General features: G+C 35.4%; 1 pseudogene; it reads left to right on the top strand.

Moving 5' to 3' along the window:
• Nucleotides 1-2359: 2359 nt before the first annotated feature.
• LOC149212690 (protein SMALL AUXIN UP-REGULATED RNA 10 pseudogene) lies at nt 2360-3145 on the top strand (annotated as a pseudogene).
• Nucleotides 3146-10888: the final 7743 nt, after the last annotated feature.

Raw genomic sequence — 10888 nt, 5'->3', positions numbered from 1 at the left:
ACCTTGCAAACATACTTCTACAATGGAGAGACCATCTAAAACACATTCTTTAGAGCAAGATATTCTCATTATTTAGTAATCTAAATTTAAAGAAACTATGTTGATGATTAAATTGTTGATATTTCATCTCTTAACACCTTTATTATCTTCAATGTTACAACTTTTCAAAATATATATATATATATATATATATATATTAAAAAAACCTTTAACCATTCTGGTAACATCGGAGCCGTAATAAAAATAACCTTTAACCATTCTGGTAACACCGGAACCGTAATAAAAATAATTCTATATAATTAGCCATTGAAATACATATCATATTATACAAAATCTGAAATTTATTATTTCATAAATTATGTCTAATTTATATTTCATTTCTTATTTTTAATAATCTAATAAAAACATAATTATAAATTTATAATAGTAACATAATAAAGAATAATTATAAATTTATGATTACATCAAATCGTCTAAAGATATAAAATCATTGAAAATACTTTTAATACAACCCATAAAATGTCCCATAATACTTTTATTTGCAAGTGGGCTATCGCGACAATTGTGTTGTTTTTTCTTTCCATTTTATATAAATATTTGCACGTTACATGCACGCATGAGTAGAATCATGAGGTGAAACTCGAATCTAATATGCTGTCTACACCAACCTAGGGTAACCGTTATCTCATAATAAAACATGGGAACTTGCTTTCATTTCAGCCCAGGAAAGGATATCTCTTAATGTTTTTGTCAAATTTTAGATTAGTACTTAAGAAAGCGCACATTTTAACATGAAAGTATGTTAAATATAGACATGAGATTTTGTGAAATTGTAAAATTGCAGTTAAACATTTAAAATAATGAATAAAATTGTAAGGTAAAAAAAAATTGATAGAGAATAATTAATAATGAAAAAGATGCTGAGAGAATATAATTTAATTGAAATAATATAATGATGAGAGAATATAATTTAATTGAAATAATATAATGATGAAAATAATTAATGATGAACAAGATGATGAGATAATACAATTTAATTGAAATAATATAATGATGAACAAGATAATGAGAGAATACAATTCAATTGAAATAATATAATATTGACTTAATATAATATTGAGTTTAGTGATAAATTTTAATATAATATTGACTTAATATAATATTGAGTTTAGTGATAAATCTAGATTGATGTGAATATGCACCGAAGAAAACTAATACTTAGTCCTAGTTGAGTGACCAGATAACTTTTAGTTAATTGTTTTATGTAAGTGAAAACTAGTAAAACTCACCCATACACTTATAGACTTCCCTCTGAATAATAATAATAACTTCCATGCCGGAGTCAAATCACTAACCTAACTAGAATACAATTAAGTGTATAATATTATTTCCCATAAATCTGAGGTATCTCGCAGATATAGATCTTGGGTATTTAAATCTCAGGTATCTCGCAGATATAGATCTTGGGTATTTAAGTAATTTGGTGTTGTCTATTAAAGTGAAGAAGACGATTTCCAATGGAAGGCTAATTTCTAGTCCAAATGTGATTGTTTTTGTGTTTGAATTTTTTTTTAATAGTAAAAATAGATTAGCACTATGAACAAAAAAATTCCCGAAGCACCCAGACCATCACCCTATCTGAAACTTTGAGATTAAATCTTACCTCACCCAACCCAGAGGTTGAGATTAAATCTTCAATTCAACGGGGTCGGAACTTAATAGATGTCCCACATGTCTACAGTCGGAGGATAGATGCTCAAACTGTATTTAATCTTTATCTCCGATATCTGCAACAGCGAACAACCGTACATGAACTTAAAGCAAAAGTGCGTTTGAATCACGTTACGAACACTGAGAACCACAAGGGCTTTGCCGGGATTGCGCTTAACATGAAGAATCAGCGGGGGCCAACACACAGTGAATGCGGACCCTCTTCTGCTTAAAAACAAACCGGCAGAACCACGAATTGACCGCTGAACAACCAGAGCCTTTCTCTCCACGACTTGACTGCTAAACAACCTGACCCCTTCTCTCCACGACTTGACCGCTGGTCACGATTTGATCTTTGCGGGACAGCAGTATCTTTTGGTCTGCCATAACAATGGCATCTCAGATCAATCCAGCTTGCTAACGTGGACCGGAGTTTGCCTCCATCGGAATTCAATGGACCGCTCAACTCAAACTACAGAGATATCAGAATCAGTGAGTATTAGGTTTGAATTAGGTATCCTGCAGATTGACATTGAATGCAATGTCGGCCAATTTTGTTAACTCAGTATTTTGTTAAGACTGATAATGACTGTTACTCTTCTTGTGAATGGCATTATCAAAGTGCTATATATAGAGAACTAACGCATTGCCTTACCACAAAATCTTGTGCAAGCTTTATATCCCTGGTTTCTAGAAATAGTTGCTCTGCTTCTGAATTCAATGGCTAGAAGGATCAGGAATCCTCAGGTTCTTATTTTGAAGCTGATAATCAAAGCATTTTTAAAGGTTGCCCATAGTTATAAGGGAATTGAATATGCCCTTTCTTCAAAGAAGGCAAGGTATTTCACAATGAAAGATGATGTATCTTGCAGTGCTCTGCCCACAGATGTTCCCAAGGGACACTGTGCAGTGTATGTTGGAAGCCAACGCAGCAGATTTGTCATCCCCGCGACTTATTTGAATCATTCTCTGTTCAGGGTATTGCTGGAGAAGGCTGAGGAAGAGTATGGGTTTGACCACCAGATGGGTCTCACCATTCCCTGTGAGGAAGTTGCTTTCCATGATCTGACATCCATGTTGGCTAAAAAGGATGTAGTACCAGCAACTTTGAGGTTGGATGAGTTCCTCCATATCCATTAACGCAGAGATGAGTGCCTGAACTCCAACCATGGGAATAGTAACATGGCTTGGTTAAAACCACAAAATGTCCTTCAAAATCGAAGTTGAAAGGAAGAACAAATTTCTTCTTTGGTTCTCTCCTTTAATTTTGGATTTTGAGTTTCTTAAGAATTTTCAATCATGGGGCTGAGCACTTTTCTGGCATATGGCTATTTGAGAATGCCTCTCATTAACATTGGCCATGATACTAAACTGTACAGTTGCAAATAATCTCAAAATCAATCAATTGATCGAGATAAATTCTTGTTTGATGACATGTTCTGTTTTTATTTTTTCGATATTTTTTTAAATCCTTTCAAATGTGATTCCGAAGCTGGCTAACATGCTGGTAATTCTGCTTTGAAAGACGAAAATGTGTAAACATAATTCGATAGCGAGTTTGAGGACGTGCTCTGTCTTTTCCATTCGATATTTTTCCCTTTATGGAATTCTAACGACTCGGTAACTCTGCGGTCGCAAACAGAATTCAGAATATTATGATTTCCAGCTGATTGTGTAATAAAATAAATTGTTTAAGATATTGAAGACAAATAAATTGTTTAAGACATTTCTCAAAAAGATATAATTACTTAATTATGATCTATTGAATTTAAAGGATTTAAATTAAATTAAGATTGTAAAATTAAGGTTTGATTTAAATGTGATTGAGTTGTGTATATAAATTTTTTATTTATAAATATATTACTTAATGTATATGTACATTGAAAATAAATTGAATTGTTATGAGAAAATAAAATAAGATAAATGTTTGAAGCCACTGAGTTGAATTTTTTATTATCTATATATATATAGATATATAAATTATAATTATAATGATAATGGAAGATTTTCATATTAAGTAAAATGTTATAGTTAGACTAAGAATATGCTCTAAAAAATATTAAAGACATTTAAAGAGAGAATTATTTTTTATCTTATATCCACATTTATTAAAGATAAAAAATAATTACTTTTAGTAAATTTTATGGATATATATATATTGCAATTTTGATAAGGAAAATTAGCAATTTTAAAAGGGAGTGGAGTATGATGTGATTATTTAGATAAAAAATATATTATCCTTTGTCTTTTTCTCCATTTTACTCACTAGTCCTCCCACCATCCCTGTCCCCTTCTAGGCTACACGTGGCATTACACAAGGTGATCCCCTATTGACTTTCCTCTTCGTTCTTTTCGTAGAAGGATTGGATTGTTCCATCCAAACTATTGTCTCACAAAGAAAAATCAAAGGACTCAGAGTATTTGGGGAGGATATCCCCTTTCACACTAGCAATTAGTGGATGATACCTTGGGTATGGGAGTTCCAATGACTCAAGAGGTGAAAGGTATATGTCAAATATTGGAGGACTTTTCTAGTGCCTCTACCATCGAAATCAACAAGGCCAAACAAAGGTTTTCTTCTTTAATACACTGTCAACTATCCAATGTCACCTAGACAAACCATGAAACTCTTCAGCTTTCAAATCAACAAACTCCCATCCAAATATCTTTGTGCCTCCCTTGTGGGTAGTTCTCTGATGCAGGAGCATTCAGCCCAAGGAAAATCATTGTAAATAGTAGACATAGGGGGTCACGCATTTTGGGAATTAGTTTCCTAAGTCTCAAGTCAATTTAATATTTAGGCTTTAAGTGTGATTTAATTAAATAATGGGAGAATATGTAAATGCTCTCAAAACAAATAAATGAGAACATGAGTAGTTCCATGACCCTATGAGTAAGAGAGAGCCTTTAGGAGTTAATTAGAGTAGATATAGACCATTGAGTTGATAAGGAGAATTTTCTGTTTTAAAACAGAGAAAAGCTAGAGTGGATAAAATCTACCACATATATATGCATGCATGTAGGCATTTAGAGCTTTATTTGAGTGATTTAAGGAAAGGATGGGATCCGTAATCCAATCCCAGTTCCATATAAACATATGTAAGCCTATGGGCAGAAGGAGGCCACAAATGTTGAGAATCAGGCTTGTGTGAGAGACTGAGAGTCTCAGTTGTAATCAATTATTTTTATGTTTTTATACAGAGGGGAGTTTGATTATGAGTGCACATATGTGTGAATTAAGTGTTTATGATTGATTACTGTGTCAACTCGTAGGTTCTGTAATAGTGGTATTAGAGCAGTTTTTTATCAAAGCAGGTTTGAAATCAGAGTAGATTTGTAATCTATAAGGGGAACTTTGAAGTTCTGGAAGATTGTAGTAGTTCCAGCAGAGGCTTGGAGTAAACAGGAATAGAGAATTCTTGAAAGGAAAGAGAAAGCAAGATTTCTTAGTGCAAGTTTTGAAGGGAAGAGGACTTGGAGACAAAACAGAGGACAATCCATTTAAAGGACAGCTGGAATTGTGAAATACGATCATGTTGAGATCTTGGAAGTGAGGTAATGTGTTCTGTTTTAAATTGGGAATGTGTGATTTTATATTAATGCACAGGTGACAGCAAGAGAAGCTGTGAGAAGAACAGGTGAGTTCTTAAAGACAGAGTAAGCAGAATACTCTAAAGGAGAAGTGGCAGTGAACCTGAAGAATCCAACAAGAGATTGGACAGAGAGGACAGTTGAAGTGTTCTCAAGAGAAAGTGAGAGATTGTAGAAGCCTAGAAGGAGCAAAGGTGTTGCTCAAGAATAGGTTCCAGGTAGAGGATCTGTGCTTACCAAAAGACTTAGTGAGGTAAGATTGCAGCCAGGAGGAATAGATGTTGTCAAGGCTTGTTGCAAAAAGGTCATGAAGAAAGAAGAGAAGAAGATGACTTCTGTTAGTCATAGCAGAGGTTTAGAGAGAAGCCAAAACAGAAGATATCGGAATAAGGATGCCAGGGCAAACGACAAGAAGATGAGTCAAGAGGAAATTAACAAAGAGGTCGTTGAATTAAAAGAACAACTCAATGCATTAAGGAGAATGCTTGAGGAAAGTCAGAGACTAGGTTGGGTCTCGAGTAAGAAGTCAATAAAGTGGCATAAGTTGCAAAGAATGTTGCAACAAAAGAAAGTGAAGTGGTTGAAGAGAAAACTCAAAGAAGTTGAGTTAGAAATGGAAGAATCCATTTGTGAACCAGAACAAGGAGAATTTCTAGGAGAAAGTGAAGATGAAAACTTGAAGACTGAAACTTCAAATGAGACCAAAAGATCTGATGATTTTAAATCTGACAATATGTGTATGGTTGCAGATGAAGGACAATTTGTTGATATTGTCATCAGGGAGGAAGAAGACAAGCATAATCTAAATTCTTTTCTGGGAGAAGATGAGAGAGATAAGTCTCATATGCAGTTGGAGGAAGATATCAAGCAACTAAGTGAAGGGCTTGAGGAAAGTAAAGAATTTCTGAATCATATGAATGATTTGGAACAACAAGGTGACATGATGGCTGAAACATCAAGCGGGACCATAAAGTCTTATATTTTTAAAACTGATAGTTTGTGGATGATTGTAGATACATCACAGGAGGATGAACAAACTTTAGAGTTCGTTAGAGAGAAGGAACAAAATTTGAAATCTGCTTAGATCAAGACTGAGAGTAGGCAGCAGAATGATAAAAATATCTTAGAGGAAGAAGATGATAGTCTTATTTCAATGAAGATTGAAGAAATGTTGTCCCAAAGAAGTGATCCAATGAATGTCATTGAGGAAGGACAAAGATGGTTTGAAGATGATGAGACAAGAATAACTCTGGGAGAAGAGTTACAGAGGGACAAGGCAAAATGTACTGAAGAAGAAGAGACTATGTTAACTAAAAACATAGTAAAGGATCATCAATCCACTATGATGATAGACACAATTGAAATAGCCATGAGAGTTGTTGAGACAGTTAGTGAAGAAGAAGAACATCTACTAAAAGATGTTAAGGAAGAAGAGGTCTATGGGAAAGACTTAGCAAAAGGAGAAAGGACATCTGATGATCTATCCATAACAAAGTAAGGTATGGAGAATTGTGTAAAATTTCCAAAATCTACTCCAATTGAAGTTATTGAGTTATATAAAAAATTAGATTTTCATAGAAGAGAGTTAGAAAAACAGAGAATAGATGTTCAATATAGACTGCTGAAAAATGAATACCAAAGAATTGTCATGAATGACAATCATAAGGAAGAGAAGATGGATATGGAAGTTTAGTAGATTAACATTGCAAAAGAAGGAGTTCACTACAACGGACAATAACAGGAAGACATCATTAGGATAGATGATGTGGAAGAGATACTAATGGATAGTCTCAAGAATTATTTTGAGATTTTAATTTTAACAAGTGTTTTGTGAATGCAGGTTTTGTTGCAATTGCTGGAGGAGATTTGGCATAGGTGAGCAGCCAAGTAAAGATGAAAGAAGAAGACTTCATGGAAGAATTCAATCCATGGAACAAAGATGTTAACTTGCTAAAGAAAATGTTGAACAATCATAATTCAATCATGAAAGAGGGTAAGTATGATAGGGAGGCAACAAAAATGGCAGTAAGTAAAGCAAGAGCAAGTAAACCAAAGAATGAAGAAAGCGAAGAAAAATCCAGCATAAAAGACAGCAGCAGTAACCTGGAACAAAGAAATGCAAAGCAGAATATGGACCAGCCCAAAGATATGCTGGACATAGAAACTGAAGAAATGTGGCAGTTGATGATGCAGTAGACCAAATGAAGGATAATGGTAGCAACAACAAGCAATATCAATAAGAAGTTGAAGCTGATTGACAGGAAGAAGAATATGGAGCAAAAGATAGCAGAAGTGTAGAAGCAACAAAGGAATAAAGCATCAGGACAGTTACAAAACAAAGTTTGGGATCCAGGAAGACCAAAACCAGAAGACACATGATCAGGAGATCATAAATATTTTCTACTTTGGGAGTCTGATGCAGTAGCATTCAGTCCAAGGAAAATCATTGTAAACATTAGACATAGGGGGTCATGCAGTTTGGGAATTAGTTTCCTAAGTCTCAAGTCAATTTAATATTTAGGCTTTAAGCATGATTTAATTAGATAATGGGAGAAATATGTAAATGCTCTCAAAACAAATAAATGAGAACATGAGTAGTTCCATGACCACTACTCATGTTCTCATTTATTTGTTTTGAGAGCATTTACATATTCTCCCATTATCTAATTAAATCACACTTAAATCCTAAATATTAAATTGACTTGAGACTTAGGAAACTAATTCCCAAAATGCATGACCCCCTATGTCTACTATTTACAATGATTTTCCTTGGGCTGAATGCTCCTGTATTAAATCTACACCATATCTACACTATCGGAGGCTTACATATGGGCATTCGGGCCTTAAACCCCACCTTTACCATAAAAGCCCCAATCCAATACGTCTATCGGAAATAATGGAACAAAGGGAATTACAAAGAAAACCCCGCCGGAACACAAACAGTCGGACTTCAAAAATAATAGACCCGCCTCTATAAATATCGGCAGGTCCACACCATTCATCTCCCATAGCACTGCTCCAACGTTCGATCGCCGATCAGCATTATTGCCGATATCGCCATTGGAAAATCACCCTTTGCAACTAAAATATTCCAATCGCCGATTTATCCTTTGTCGATTTTCGATTGGCATATCACCAATCGCTATCGGCAATTTCAACACTCCGATGCCACGCTCTTCCGCTCGCCGATCTGCAATTAGCGAGTTGATCACAACTATCAATCCTGGATCTGATCCGACAGTTGACGTTCAATCACATATCGCTATCGCTCCATTTCAAATGCCTGTTCCGACCGCTCAAATGCGCCGACCCGATATGCATTCTAGACCCGATAAGGGTATAAGCTGGCCCTTATAATATTTCTCGTCCGGAACTCAGTTCCGCTAAGTGTTTTACACTAATTCTTAGTCTAATTAGGATTCACTTGACTTCAATGGAATTACGCCTTTCTCAAGCTTCCTTCTGCCACGCTCCGCCAATACACGACATGCATACATATAACAGTTAATTGATATTCAATGGATCACCATCGATCCTACTGTGATCGATGGTCGATCATACGCATGCATTCACAATTTGGAATTTTTAAGTCTCGCACACACATATCAACGCTGGCTTCAAAGCCACTGACACACATACATATATGAATTGCATACAGTTGCTCAATTAACACAAGACACACATATATTATATTAAATTCAGACGATTACAATCCTAAGGCATTTCAGCCTTAATGTAGAACCTCTATCGACTACATTGTAGTCACTCTATTTCTCTGGCTCCCCCTCCCTTAACGTGCAGGTTCATTTTATATAAGGAAACATATGTGGATTATTGGATTGGATCACGGAAAGGATCCGATCATATCCTCTAACAAAAGCCCCAAACCTCTCATTCTTGAATGCATGCATATACACATGGAAAATTACATTAGTAAGTCTCCTCGAGAGACTTATCCATCTTTTTCCATCTTTAAATCTGTTTTAAAACATATTTTCCCTATTTGTCTCCCTTCGTTCAGCTCTGCTGGTCCATGTCTTCCTCTTCTTCCACTTTGGATTCCTCCCTTTGACTAAGGGTGTTAGATGCCCCTGCATCATTCTCCCAAACACATCTTGTGGGAAAATCTCATCACAAAATTAAATAATAAACTCACTTTTTGGACATTTAAATTGCTTAATATCATTGGGTGACTTGTCCTTATTAAATTTGTGTTATAGGATTTTTTGGAGTATCACTATTATGCTCTCATGACTCCTACCTCTGTTCTTAACTCTGTACAAAATATCTAGAAATCTTTCCTCTAAACAGGGTACAAGCGAGAGAAAAAGTGAGATCTTGTAGCACAAGACAAGTTGTGTAATCCCAAGCTAAAAGGGGGGCTAAGTTTGAGATACCCATCAATTCAAGTGACAATCTTGGTGCTGCAATTTGGTGGTAGTAGTTTCAAGGGGGATTGGACCTCTTGAAAAATATATGGCATCAAAAGTATGGAACAAACATCTCTCTTCAATGGCTTATTCGTTCATCCTACACCCAAACAAGATCATCCATCTTTAACCTACCTAAAAAGGCAAGCATGTAATCCAAAAACATTTCTACTGGGATGTTAGAAATGGTTGTTGGTTGCTGATCCCTATTTTGGGAGGCTTCCTTGCTAGATTTTTCCAAACTCAAAGAACAAACAAGCCTAAATAATATTTACCTTCATAGTTTGAGTTTGACCATTGCAGAGTCAAGGATTATTAGATAGATACCACCTATAATCAGGCTCAGTAACAGTGGCTACCACCAACACTTTGGACCCCTAAGTCTCAAGGTGAACTATAGACAAATATTGACAAATTTCTAGAAAAAAATACAACAAAGGCATATCCCCACATCACACTAGGAAGAAAAACTAAGATGTGGCTATAGTCTTCTAGGTGTCTTCTCCATTTTGAGGCTTATTAGCTAGAATCTAGAGATCAAATGACACCCAAAGATGACATCTAGAACAAAATATGTAGGAGGAAATTATGGCCTAAAGTCTCAATTTTTATATGGATAGTGGTTTAAGAGAACATATTAACATGGGATAATATCTAGAAGCACAAATATGCAGCTCCTTCTCATTATATTATTTTCCCGAGGGATGGAAAAATGGAGAATATATTGAATACATGCTCCGACTCTCAACAACTATGATAGCTCCTTGTGTCCATAATGCACAAATTGAACAAATGCCCCTCCACATCGCCAATACCATTGAGTGTTGGTGATCCTTTGCCTTACATAATCCTATCATCAACGATATCTAGATCCTCATTCTCCTTCTTCTATGGGATATTCGGAAGAAAATAAATAGGTGCACATTCCAAGATCACTCCATGCTTTCTAAATCTCACTAAACCATAATCCAAAATAGCATATGAGAATCCATAACACCTCAATCCTGGAATGAGAAAGATTGGCGAGCTTCAAGAGAGGAATCTCACATCCTTCAAGCTTGGTATCTCATCGTTGGCGCTTCTTTCACCTTACCTTTTTCCCATCAATTCCTACCTGTCCTTTTTCATGCCCCCCCCTCCTCCGGCCTTCATTAAGA

The sequence above is a fragment of the Pinus tabuliformis genome, chromosome 1_1, assembly GCF_031772625.1.
Source record: "Pinus tabuliformis cultivar Carrire ecotype Pingquan chromosome 1_1, CPIR1, whole genome shotgun sequence".
In the NCBI taxonomy this organism is placed as follows: domain Eukaryota; kingdom Viridiplantae; phylum Streptophyta; class Pinopsida; order Pinales; family Pinaceae; genus Pinus; species Pinus tabuliformis.
The sequence above is the reverse complement of the archived record's forward strand: the minus strand, read 5'-3'. Positions and strand labels throughout refer to the sequence as shown.